At 43.0% G+C, this 14,128-nt stretch overlaps 1 long non-coding RNA gene across 1 annotated transcript; it reads right to left on the reverse strand.

The window, feature by feature from the left end:
- Positions 1-1,510: 1,510 nt before the first annotated feature.
- LOC146762331 (uncharacterized) lies at positions 1,511-8,433 on the reverse strand. Its single transcript, XR_014941205.1, has 2 exons — positions 8,287-8,433; positions 1,511-6,375 (listed from the first exon to the last, which is right to left on the reverse strand). It is a non-coding gene; the product is annotated as an uncharacterized LOC146762331 (long non-coding RNA).
- Between the last annotated feature and the right edge of the window lie 5,695 nt (positions 8,434-14,128).

The raw sequence follows: 14,128 nt of genomic DNA on the forward strand, positions 1-14,128 counted from the left end.
CTTACCTGCTCAAAGCATTTGCAGGACTTTCTCAATTGCACGGATGGGATAACTCCACCTGGTTGTCCCTGTGTCTTCCTGGGTGGACGACATAACGCTTCTCATCTTTCTCTCCATTTCTTTCCTTTTCATGCTCATATCCCTTCCCTGCTTCTTCCACATGGTAGTCTTTAGGCTTCTCATCTTTCTCTACCTCGCCTTTCTTTTCATGCACTTATTCCTTCTTCCCTCGTTGTGCACATTAGGCTTCTCGTGTTTCTCCATTGTCTTTCATTTCATGCTCCTTTTCCTTTCCTGCCTTTCCCTGTTTTTTCCTATCTTGTCGCCCTATATCTAACCTTCACTGACTTCGTCTTCACTTCCCTCATGTGATCTCCTTTGTTTGACTCATTTCATTTCCTTCCTGTTTAACGCATGCCTCATCTTTTCTCTTTCCATAGTTGCTCGTTAGACTTACTGTGCTTTTTCCATTGCAGAGATGGGTTCACTCCTCCTTGTTTTGCTTGCTTCTTCCGAAGTGACGGACTTCGGGCTTCACGTCTGATGGCTGGGTAGATCCATGCCCGGTAGCTACCCTTTCCTCCTTCCCGGCATGACTGGAAGCGCTTTCTGTGTTCCAGAGAGATGCTTCTTCTGGCTAGCAGCCCCGGACTACTCAGGGGGAGGTAGCGCACAAGTTCCTTCACTCGTAGAGGTTGCAGCATGCCCAGTAGCTACCCTTTCCTCCTCCCAGGCATGGATGCCCAGCCATGTGACGCCTTCTTGGTTCGTTTTCAGGCTTTTACCATTACAGCCTTTCTTTTCATGCTCTTTTTCCTTCTCTGCCTTTCCCTTCTATGCACACTTGCCTCTTCCGTTCCTCTGACCATACCTTCACCTGCATCTTGTGATCTCTCTTGCTTGTTTGTCTCTTTTCTCTTCCCTCTTCTTTAACTCAAGCCTCGTCTCTCTTTACTTACCTGCTCAAAGCATTTGCAGGACTTTCTCAATTGCACGGATGGGATAACTCCACCTGGTTGTCCCTGTGTCTTCCTGGGTGGACGACATAACGCTTCTCATCTTTCTCTCCATTTCTTACCTTTTCATGCTCATATCCCTTCCCTGCTTCTTCCACATGGTAGTCTTTAGGCTTCTCATCTTTCTCTACCTCGCCTTTCTTTTCATGCACTTATTCCTTCTTCCCTCGTTGTGCACATTAGGCTTCTCGTGTTTCTCCATTGTCTTTCATTTCATGCTCCTTTTCCTTTCCTGCCTTTCCCTGTTTTTTCCTATCTTGTCGCCCTATATCTAACCTTCACTGACTTCGTCTTCACTTCCCTCATGTGATCTCCTTTGTTTGACTCATTTCATTTCCTTCCTGTTTAACGCATGCCTCATCTTTTCTCTTTCCATAGTTGCTCGTTAGACTTACTGTGCTTTTTCCATTGCAGAGATGGGTTCACTCCTCCTTGTTTTGCTTGCTTCTTCCGAAGTGACGGACTTCGGGCTTCACGTCTGATGGCTGGGTAGATCCATGCCCGGTAGCTACCCTTTCCTCCTTCCCGGCATGACTGGAAGCGCTTTCTGTGTTCCAGAGAGATGCTTCTTCTGGCTAGCAGCCCCGGACTACTCAGGGGGAGGTAGCGCACAAGTTCCTTCACTCGTAGAGGTTGCAGCATGCCCAGTAGCTACCCTTTCCTCCTCCCGGGCATGGATGCCCAGCCATGTGACGCCTTCTTGGTTCGTTTTCAGGCTTTTACCATTACAGCCTTTTTTTCATGCTCTTTTTCCTTCTCTGCCTTTCTCTTCTATGCACACTTGCCTCTTCCTTTCCTCTGACCATACCTTCACCTGCATCTTGTGATCTCTCTTGCTTGTTTGTCTCTATTCTCTTCCCTCTTCTTTAACTCAAGCCTCGTCTCTCTTTACTTACCTGCTCAAAGCATTTGCAGGACTTTCTCAATTGCACGGATGGGATAACTCCACCTGGTTGTCCCTGTGTCTTCCTGGGTGGACGACATAACGCTTCTCATCTTTCTCTCCATTTCCTTCCTTTTCATGCTCATATCCCTTCCCTGCTTCTTCCACATGGTAGTCTTTAGGCTTCTCATCTTTCTCTACCTCGCCTTTCTTTTCATGCACTTATTCCTTCTTCCCTCGTTGTGCACATTAGGCTTCTCGTGTTTCTCCATTGTCTTTCATTTCATGCTCCTTTTCCTTTCCTGCCTTTCCCTGTTTTTTCCTATCTTGTCGCCCTATATCTAACCTTCACTGACTTCGTCTTCACTTCCCTCATGTGATCTCCTTTGTTTGACTCATTTCATTTCCTTCTTGTTTAACGCATGCCTCATCTTTTCTCTTTCCATAGTTGCTCGTTGGACTTACTGTGCTTTTTCCATTGCAGAGATGGGTTCACTCCTCCTTGTTTTGCTTGCTTCTTCCGAAGTGACGGACTTCGGGCTTCACGTCTGATGGCTGGGTAGATCCATGCCCGGTAGCTACCCTTTCCTCCTTCCCGGCATGACTGGAAGCGCTTTCTGTGTTCCAGAGAGATGCTTCTTCTGGCTAGCAGCCCCGGACTCCTCAGGGGGAGGTAGCGCACAAGTTCCTTCACTCGTAGAGGTTGCAGCATGCCCAGTAGCTACCCTTTCCTCCTCCCAGGCATGGATGCCCAGCCATGTGACGCCTTCTTGGTTCGTTTTCAGGCTTTTACCATTACAGCCTTTTTTTCATGCTCTTTTTCCTTCTCTGCCTTTCTCTTCTATGCACACTTGCCTCTTCCTTTCCTCTGACCATACCTTCACCTGCATCTTGTGATCTCTCTTGCTTTTTGGTCTCTATTCTCTTCCCTCTTCTTTAACTCAAGCCTCGTCTCTCTTTACTTACCTGCTCAAAGCATTTGCAGGACTTTCTCAATTGCACGGATGGGATAACTCCACCTGGTTGTTCTTGCGTCTTCCTGGGTGGCCGACATAACGCTTCTAATCTTTCTCTCCATTTCGTTCCTTTTCATGCTCATATTTCTTCCCTGCTTCTTCCACATGGTAGTCTTTAGGCTTCTCATCTTTCTCTCCCTTGCCTTTCTTTTCATGCACTTATTCCTTCTTCCTTCTTCCCTCGTTGTGCACATTAGGCTTCTCGTGTTTCTCCATTGTCTTTCATTTCATGCTCCTTTTCCTTTCCTGCCTTTCCCTGTTTTTTCCTATCTTGTCGCCCTATATCTAACCTTCACTGACTTCGTCTTCACTTCCCTCATGTGATCTCCTTTGTTTGACTCATTTCATTTCCTTCTTGTTTAACGCATGCCTCATCTTTTCTCTTTCCATAGTTGCTCGTTGGACTTACTGTGCTTTCTCCATTGCAGAGATGGGTTCACTCCTCCTTGTTTTGCTTGCTTCTTCCGAAGTGACGGACTTCGGGCTTCCCGTATTATGGCTGGGTAGATCCATGCCCGGTAGCTACCCTTTCCTCCTTCCCGGCATGACTGGAAGCGCTTTCTGTGTTCCAGAGAGATGCTTCTTCTGGCTAGCAGCCCCGGACTACTCAGGGGGAGGTAGCGCACAAGTTCCTTCACTCGTAGAGGTTGCAGCATGCCCAGTAGCTACCCTTTCCTCCTCCCAGGCATGGATGCCCAGCCATGTGATGCCTTCTTGGTTCGTTTTCAGGCTTTTACCATTACAGCCTTTTTTTCATGCTCTTTTTCCTTCTCTGCCTTTCTCTTCTATGCACACTTGCCTCTTCCTTTCCTCTGACCATACCTTCACCTGCATCTTGTGATCTCTCTTGCTTGTTTGTCTCTATTCTCTTCCCTCTTCTTTAACTCAAGCCTCGTCTCTCTTTACTTACCTGCTCAAAGCATTTGCAGGACTTTCTCAATTGCACGGATGGGATAACTCCACCTGGTTGTCCCTGTGTCTTCCTGGGTGGACGACATAACGCTTCTCATCTTTCTCTCCATTTCCTTCCTTTTCATGCTCATATCCCTTCCCTGCTTCTTCCTCATGGTAGTCTTTAGGCTTCTCATCTTTCTCTACCTCGCCTTTCTTTTCATGCACTTATTCCTTCTTCCCTCGTTGTGCACATTAGGCTTCTCGTGTTTCTCCATTGTCTTTCATTTCACGCTCCTTTTCCTTTCCTGCCTTTCCCTGTTTTTTCCTATCTTGTCGCCCTATATCTAACCTTCACTGACTTCGTCTTCACTTCCCTCATGTGATCTCCTTTGTTTGACTCATTTCATTTCCTTCTTGTTTAACGCATGCCTCATCTTTTCTCTTTCCATAGTTGCTCGTTGGACTTACTGTGCTTTTTCCATTGCAGAGATGGGTTCATTCTTCCTTGTTTTGCTTGCTTCTTCCGAAGTGACGGACTTCGGGCTTCACGTCTGATGGCTGGGTAGATCCATGCCCGGTAGCTACCCTTTCCTCCTTCCCGGCATGACTGGAAGCGCTTTCTGTGTTCCAGAGAGATGCTTCTTCTGGCTAGCAGCCCCGGACTCCTCAGGGGGAGGTAGCGCACAAGTTCCTTCACTCGTAGACGTTGCAGCATGCCCAGTAGCTACCCTTTCCTCCTCCCAGGCATGGATGCCCAGCCATGTGACGCCTTCTTGGTTCGTTTTCAGGCTTTTACCATTACAGCCTTTTTTTCATGCTCTTTTTCCTTCTCTGCCTTTCTCTTCTATGCACACTTGCCTCTTCCTTTCCTCTGACCATACCTTCACCTGCATCTTGTGATCTCTCTTGCTTTTTGGTCTCTATTCTCTTCCCTCTTCTTTAACTCAAGCCTCGTCTCTCTTTACTTACCTGCTCAAAGCATTTGCAGGACTTTCTCAATTGCACGGATGGGATAACTCCACCTGGTTGTTCTTGCGTCTTCCTGGGTGGCCGACATAACGCTTCTAATCTTTCTCTCCATTTCGTTCCTTTTCATGCTCATATTTCTTCCCTGCTTCTTCCACATGGTAGTCTTTAGGCTTCTCATCTTTCTCTCCCTTGCCTTTCTTTTCATGCACTTATTCCTTCTTCCTTCTTCCCTCGTTGTGCACATTAGGCTTCTCGTGTTTCTCCATTGTCTTTCATTTCATGCTCCTTTTCCTTTCCTGCCTTTCCCTGTTTTTTCCTATCTTGTCGCCCTATATCTAACCTTCACTGACTTCGTCTTCACTTCCCTCATGTGATCTCCTTTGTTTGACTCATTTCATTTCCTTCTTGTTTAACGCATGCCTCATCTTTTCTCTTTCCATAGTTGCTCGTTGGACTTACTGTGCTTTCTCCATTGCAGAGATGGGTTCACTCCTCCTTGTTTTGCTTGCTTCTTCCGAAGTGACGGACTTCGGGCTTCCCGTATTATGGCTGGGTAGATCCATGCCCGGTAGCTACCCTTTCCTCCTTCCCGGCATGACTGGAAGCGCTTTCTGTGTTCCAGAGAGATGCTTCTTCTGGCTAGCAGCCCCGGACTACTCAGGGGGAGGTAGCGCACAAGTTCCTTCACTCGTAGAGGTTGCAGCATGCCCAGTAGCTACCCTTTCCTCCTCCCAGGCATGGATGCCCAGCCATGTGATGCCTTCTTGGTTCGTTTTCAGGCTTTTACCATTACAGCCTTTTTTTCATGCTCTTTTTCCTTCTCTGCCTTTCTCTTCTATGCACACTTGCCTCTTCCTTTCCTCTGACCATACCTTCACCTGCATCTTGTGATCTCTCTTGCTTTTTGGTCTCTATTCTCTTCCCTCTTCTTTAACTCAAGCCTCGTCTCTCTTTACTTACCTGCTCAAAGCATTTGCAGGACTTTCTCAATTGCACGGATGGGATAACTCCACCTGGTTGTTCTTGCGTCTTCCTGGGTGGCCGACTTAAGGCTTCTCATCTTTCTCTCCATTTCTTTCCTTTTCATGCTCATATTCCTTCCGTGCTTCTTCCACATGGTAGTCTTTAGGCTTCTCATCTTTCTCTCCCTTGCCTTTCTTTTCATGCACTTATTCCTTCTTCCTTCTTCCTTCGTTGTGCACATTAGGTTTCTCGTGTTTCTCCATTGCCTTTCATTTCATGCTCCTTTTCCTTTCCTGCCTTTCCCTGTTTTTTCCTATCTTGTCTCCCTATATCTTACCTTCACTGACTTCGTCTTACCTCATGTGATCTCCTTTGTTTGTCTCATTTCATTTCTTTCTTGTTTAACGCATGCCTCATCTTTTCTCTTTCCATAGTTGCTCGTTGGACTTACTGTGCTTTTTCCATTGCAGAGATGGGTTCACTCCTCCTTGTTTTTCTTGTTTCTTCGGAAGTGGCGGTCTTCGGGCTTCACATCTGATGGCCAATCTGATCACATACATATTTTTGACTGTAGGATGCTGTGCTGGCCATGTGAGCTCTGTTGCAGCAGTCAGAAAACATCATTTACAGAATTCTGCCAAAGAACAGAGTTTCTGTTAATAGTGCAACTTCATAGCACCCTTGTCTACCAGTATTATTTAAAATATATACTACTGATGACAGATTATATTGGTGTTTCTGGAAGTATCTTTGGGATTGAAAGATGCTCACAGGCATGGGATGCTTTTAGAAAAGGGTTTACTGAACTGTGGTGGCAAAAGCCTCATTGGCACACAGAGTAAGGGCAATAACACTTTATCCTAAAACCATATGTAATAAGCTTCATAAATAGAAGGATATTTCTAAAGTGAAAAATGTTAGGGAGAGGGGAGGAATGGGCTGACTTGTCTGCAAAGTAGAAAATTCACAGTGAATAAAAGGAAACGTTTGGAGACAATTGGGGTTAAGGGGTTCACTGTCAGCAAAGGATTTAGGGTTAAGGAAAAGCAAATTAAAGGCTGATAGTTCTTGCAGAAAAAGCCTATCTTGAACATGCCATGCAATAACTTTTTCTCAGTACTACCAGATGTGAGGCAGCCCAAGGGTCTTGTGGCTCTGGACAGAGACCATATCTGCAGCTCTTCCCTGATGGGGAGCCATTCCAACAGCTCTCTCATGCCCCACCTACCCTCCAGACAGGGCCTCAACAGCCGAGAAACCTCACATAGAGGAATGGGGGAGTGTCTCAAGAGTTTTCTCTAGATCTATAGGTGTCCGTGACAAGGGGACTGCAAGAGGACATCCCATAAAATGACACTGATTTGTAACACTCAACCTTAACCCTGAAGTGAAACTGTAAGTCTTAACCCTAATGGCTAACCTTGAACTTTTAACCCTAACTCAAAAGGGAAACCGTTAACACTATCTCAAGAGGTTAACCCTTAACCATAACCCTATTTGCAAAGAGGAATTCTTAACCTTTAATCTCATGCAAAAGTGGTAACCCTTAACTTTTACTAAAAAGGAATACCTTCAAAGCCAACCCAAAAAGGCAACCTGTAACCCTTAACCCTAAATCAAAATGGTAGCCTTTAATCCTAACCCATAAGGATGACCCATAACCCTAATTCAAATGCTCAACCCCCAGCCCTTAAAAAAAACAAAAACAAAAAGCAAATAAACAAAAAAACCACAAAACAGTAATCCTTAAGTCTAATACATGGAGTGTGAATCACATGGGCTGTTCAAACAAGGAGAAACCGTAAGCCAGCCTTCACAGGACTACACAGCAGGGCTGGTAACAGGGCGAGGGCTGGTAAAGGTCCAGCAACAGGGCAAGGCTGTTAAGTTACCCTCTATTAAGGCTGCCTGAATTGTGCTTGTGAGTCTGCTGGTTTGCCATGGCTGCCCCCCAGCAGAAGGCTGCTGCCAGGAAAAATGTGGAGACCCAGACACACAGACAGAGGTTCCACGTTCAGATAAAAGGAAAGTGGCAGCCAAGAAGAAAGTCAGGGGACCAGGACAGACCAGCTGTAAATGGTTAACACTTTTTTTTTCCATCACAGACGCATGTCTAGAGATAAGTCAATGACAAAATGGATATTCATTAACCTCAAATCATAATACTTAACACTTAAGCTGAATGGGCATTCCTTAACCCCAGCACAAAAGGGTAACCCTTAATCCTAACCCAAATGGACAGCCCTTAACCTTTCACTTCTAACCCAACAGGGAATCCCTCAACTCCAAAGAAAAAAGGGATACCCTTAACCCTTAATCCTAACACAAAAGGGCAGCCCTTAACTGTAAACCAAAATAGGAATCCTTAACTCTAATCCAAAATGGGAACCATTAATGATTATTCTTACCACAGAAGGGAAGCCCTTCAACCTAACCTAATATGGTAACTCTTACCCTAACCACTATCCTCCAACAGTAACCTTTAAACAAATCCAAAGGGGTAATCCTTCAACCTTAACACAAACACATATTGGTAACACTTTACCTTTGAACCCAAAGTGTCCTCAATAGCGTCCTGTTTGTAACACTAAATGGTCACATTAACCATAATCCAGAGTGGGATGAGGCCAAATCTGTGTGCTGCTGGGGCTGCTCCCAGACACAGGGCATGGCAAGTGGCTGCAGGCAGCACGCCTTGGGGCATGCCCATCACCGTCATAGAAATGCTCTGTGACACAACACGTGTTCCAGAATCCTAGGTGATGTCATCTGTGCTGTGACATCCCCTGGCTGGCCTGGGGCTGCAGTCTCCAAGCTTTTTGTTCTAATCAGCAAAAGCCAACTGTCCTGCACTTGGTCACTGCAGGCAGCAGACCTTTGACTGTAGGATGCTGTACTGGCCACGTGAGCTCTGTTGCAGCAGTCAGAAAACATCATTTACAGAATTCTGCCAAAGAACAGAGTTTCTGTTAATAGTGCAACTTCATAGCACCCTTGTCTACCAGTATTATTTAAAATATATACTACTGATGACAGATTAAATTGGTGTTTCTGGAAGTATCTTTGGGATTGAAAGATGCTCACAGGCATGGGATGCTTTTAGAAAAGGGTTTACTGAACTGAGGTGGCAAAAGCCTCATTGGCACACAGAGTAAGGGCAATAACCCTGGATCCTAAAATCATATGTAATAAGCTTCATAAACAGAAGGATATTTCTAAAGTGAAAAATGTTAGGGAGAGGGGAGGAATGGGCTGACTTGTCTGCAAAGTAGAAAATTCACAGTGAATAAAAGGAAACGTTTGGAAACAATTGGGGTTAAGGGGTTCACTGTCAGCAAAGGATATAGGGTTAAGAAAAAGCAAATTAAAGGCTGATAGTTCTTGCAGAAAAAGCCTATCTTGAACATGCCATGCAATAACTTTTTCTCAGTACTACCAGATGTGAGGCAGCCCAAGGGTCTTGTGGCTCTGGACAGAGACCATATCTGCAGCTCTTCCCTGATGGGGAGCCATTCCAACAGCTCTCTCATGCCCCACCTACCCTCCAGACAGGGCCTCAACAGCCGAGAAACCTCACATAGAGGAATGGGGGAGTGTCTCAAGAGTTATCTCTAGATCTATAGGTGTCCGTGACAAGGGGACAGCAGGCCCACAGGCCCACTGGTGTGAAAAAGGCGGGGAGGGGGAGGGCTGGGGGGAACAACGAGAAAAATGAATAATAGTAAATAAGGGAAACAATACAACATCAACAGTCTGAAAGTTGATTTACTAATTGTAAAAGCAGAAATAAAAGCTAATTGGGATTGAAGCTAATAAACCAAGTAAATGAGAGAGAGTGTCCAAAACTGCACATCATACTCTAAAGCTGAAGACAAGATGGCTGGGGAGCACGCACTGTCAAAGTGATTAGTCAAAGAGAGAACTGTCTTGTGACTTCCGAGCAGTTTTGTCTTTCCCTCTGCATGGAAAATGGAAACAAAAAGTCTTCTGGGGTATATAGGTCTTCATCTTTTCTGAGAACCAGGTTCTGGAAAAATTAGCAGTCCACAGAATTGGAGCATTTACTCTTTAACTCCCAGTGCTCTACATGATGTTACGATGTGGAATACAGATAACAAAAAGTCATAAAATCATGACAACAAAAACATCTGGAAGGAAGAAAATGTACAAGTAAAACATAGGAAGTCAATCTGATAGACAACACACACAGTAAAAGAGAATATCAAAGGCTATCTTTTTAAAACAAACCCTTTATTATGGTTTTGTTTATTTTCTTTGTTATTGATTTTATTTTGTTTTATGCTGAGATTGAAAGAATAGAATGGTTTCAGTAAAGAAATATGTATGGGACAAATTCTTGTGATAATAGAAAAATAAATGGATGAAAGACGTGATGACACATCATCCAATGTCACACATACAAATAGAGAGCAATGGTACATTGTCTGATCTAGTGATTTAAAAATTAAAATACATATTTTGTGGCAGTGTTTGTCTTTGGTACACTGTGACTTGCCCCAGTCATCAGGCACTTATACTAAAGAACTCGAAAGTGTGATTCACCATGGTGTTGTAGCCATCAATGTCTGAGCAGCCTTCTGTAGCTTCTCTTTCTGTTGATAATCATAGGTACCTCAAGAGAGTGACTCCATTGACTCATTCAGAAGTCTACTTATGGATAAGATGAAGTCCTAAAACTGCCTATTTTAACTGACAACAGCAGTAGCTTAAAATTATCTAACTTCAATATAATCTTTCCTAAGTCTTTAAAGTGCCTTTAAAATTACATGGAACACACTTTTAACTTTTTGCACAATAGCTTTTCTATGCTTTAAGTGAACAGAACTGTGTCTACTTGATAATGTACTTTGGTGCATACTATTAATGCTGTTATTCTTGATTTAAAAAAAATATTTTTCAAGAAAAATTTTTGGCCTGTCATTCATAAAGTTCCAGGACTGAAGTTATGAAGACTTACAGTAATGCACACAAACTGATTTGTCTTTTTTGCTTACATAGCATGTATCTCTTAAAGAAATCTGGATAGCTATATGTGAGAGGGAACATATACTTACATAACTATTTTCATTAATTATTATAGAAAACTCCCTGGTTTGGCATAGCCCTCTAATTATTATCTGCTTCTTTAGATCAAGTTGGCAGCAATGAAGCCAAGAGAAGCCTGAGGACTATCAGAACAGACTTTAGGGCATCAGGGCAGTTGAGTTAATTCAAGGATCAGGGAGCTCAAGTGGTGTTTTCCTTGATCTATTCAGTAACAGGGAAAACTATTGAGAAGAAAAGAGAAACCCACCTGATCAACACATGGCTAAGAGATTCATGCCAGTAAAAAAATTTTGGATTTTTTTTTTTTTATCATGGAGCAGTCTATTCAGCATCAAGCCTGCTGACAACAGATACAGTCCACCTGTCTCAAAGGAGGAAAAGAATTATAACCCAGGAATTGACAGGGCTTCAGGCCAGATTTGAAGGGGAAAGGCTCACTAGAGATGGGCTTAGGGGCAGCGTGCCTGGATTGGGGATGAGACCTATAGCCCAGCTGGAGTGCACTTACACTGCTAGTGATAAATTATCACTATTATTGGGTTCCTTGCTAGTGAGATCCTTCAGTCTGCTCCACGAGGTGCTGGGTATGATGAAGTAGATCTGAAATACTTCTGCACCAAAGCATGCGATATGAGAAACAAGCAAGAAGAGACAAAAACATAATGTGATAGGTGAGCAATTGGCTGATTGGTTGGGCCCAAAGGGTTATAGTTACATCAGGGGCTATATCAGGCTGGCTGCTGGTAACTACCGAGGCTCCCCAGGTCCATTTCTCTTTAATATTTTCATGAATGATTTAGGTGTAGAACTAGAAGATGTTATTAATAAGTCTGCAGACATTACTTAATTGGAAAGAGCTGATGCCTCCGTTGAGTTTGTGAGGCTTTGCAGAGAGATCTTGACAAATTAGAGAGCTGGGCAGTCACCAATCGTATGAAGTTCAGCAATAGCAAGTGCCAGATTCATCACCTGGGAAGAGCTAACCCTGGCTATATAGACAGATTGAGAGAAATGATGCTGGAGTGCAGCTCTGTTGAAAGGAATGTCTTGGTTGACAGCAAATTCAACATGAGTCAGTAGTGGGCCCAGGCATCCAAGAAAGCCAGTTTTATCCTAGATCTCATCAAGCACAGCATTTCCAGCTGATTGAGGAAAATAACTGTCCTAGTAATTGCATTGGTATGGCCTCACCTTGAGTAAAGTGTGCATATCTAAATTACAGGTTGTCCAAAGGAGAGCTACAGAGATGGTGAAAGGTCTAGAAGGGAAGACATGAGGAGGAGCTGAAGCCCCTTGGTTTGTTCAGCCTAGAAAAAGACTGAAGGGTGATCTCATCATGGCCTATGGCTTCCTCGTAAGGACAAGCAGAGGGGCAAGCTCTAATTTCTCTCTGGTGACAGTGACAGGACCCAAGGGAACAGCGTGGAGCTGTGTCAGGGGAGGGTCAGGTTGGATATTAGGAAAAGGTTCTTCACTGAGAGGACGGTCAGGCACTGGGACATGCTCCCCAGGCGAGTGGTCATGACTCTGAGTGTGCCAGAATTCACAAAATATCTGGACAGTTCTCTCAGTTATATGCTCTGATTTTTGGGTGGTCCTGTTTGGAGCCAGGAGCTGGACTCAGTGATCCTTATGAGTCCCTTCCAACTTGATATATTCAATGATTCTTTGATTCTGTTGTCCACTTTATATGCAAAAATTGGCTTCAGCTTATGAGGAAGTGGGTACATCAATTGAAACATAAAAATTCAGCCTTAGAGACTAGTACTAGATTTTAAATCCACTAATATTTTCAACTGAACTGACTTAAAGTTATACTTTCACTTCCTTTCATTTTCCTTAGGTTTTAATTATCCATATGAACAGCTGCTTCAAGAGGTGAGTGATTACTTAAATAGACAAAGCACTAAAAGAACTATAAAATAGGGAAAGTGTAATGACATGATCTTAACAGCATTTATTGGTATTCAAGAAGAGAGACTTTTCAAGGGGAGAGCAAGACTCACAACCATGAGTATGTAGTCATTCTCAACATAACTGACATGGTAACTGTTAGTACCAGTCTTGAAAATGACAGACTCAAAACATTCTAGCTATAATTGCAAAACTGTTATCTGTCTCTCAGCTGCTCTATAGCTATATCTAGATTTATTTCATATAATGTTTATTTTGTATTACAAAGGCATTAACTGTCTTGAGAGTAATAAGGTATAAATTTACATACTTCCATTTAGTTTTTTACTATCCAAGACAGAAACCAATCTCTTTCAGTACCCTTGAATAATATCTATTACAGAAGACCTAGATCATCCCTAGAAATATTTTATACTATCTCTACAGTAATTGTATGCAACTATACCATTACCATTGCATTTTATTTCCTGTAACTCTTTGACATATCATGAATAGAATGCATATGACATAAAATTTTATAACCCTGACCAGGATTTCATAATAAAGTAAACCTGAAGCATATTAACTAAATGTCAGTGAAGCAAATATATTTCAAACAAAGATATCTAGAGTATTATACTTTTTTCCAGCTTTGTGTACATCTAAAATTATGATTCAAATGTAGGAAAATCCCAGTATAAAAGAAGTTTTGCTTGGACTGAGGCAGAAAAGAAACACTCTTTTCATGGTCACCATGACTTCTTGTTTTCTAACATCACTAAAAGACTGAAATTTGCTTGAACAAGGCAGTAGAGCTGAAATTTTTACAAAAGTCTTTCATCTGAGACAGAGCCCTGTCTAGTAATCCAGGGTAGCCCCACAACTATACTGTTAATTATACTATATATAACTATGAAGTATATATATCCATAATGTTAATGATCCTGCAAGGGAACCTTTTTTTGTTTTTTCCAATATACAGACCCAGTCTCAGAGTGTGTTTGTAGCAAGGGGAGTTGCTGGATATGTTCTCTGATCCCTGCAGCAAAATTGGCAACCCTCTAGCTTGAAAGTGAGGGTAATTCTCCTGTCAAAGAATTTTCCCCTGGATTCTACCCCAGCCAACATCCAGGATAATTTCACCTTACAGTTTAGCCATAACAGTGTCACCAGGAGGAAAGGGTAGACAGTGTCTGGTAAAGTAACTCTGTTTTCATTTGTTATTATTTGTTTAACTTTACCAGTATAACCCAGTTAGTTACAGGCAGGCCCATAGTACACTCCAGTGGTGTAAAAGGTCAGTAATTTCAAAGCTAGGATTCAATCACCAATTGTCAAATTTTAGCAATAAATGGCTGTATTATCTTATAAAGTGAGATGTTTTGGCTATACATTTATATGAAAGAAAAGGCTCAACATATGGGAAA

The sequence above is a fragment of the Coturnix japonica genome, chromosome 1 (genome assembly GCF_054131305.1).
Source record: "Coturnix japonica strain WE chromosome 1, WE-NBRP24, whole genome shotgun sequence".
NCBI lineage: Eukaryota > Metazoa > Chordata > Aves > Galliformes > Phasianidae > Coturnix > Coturnix japonica.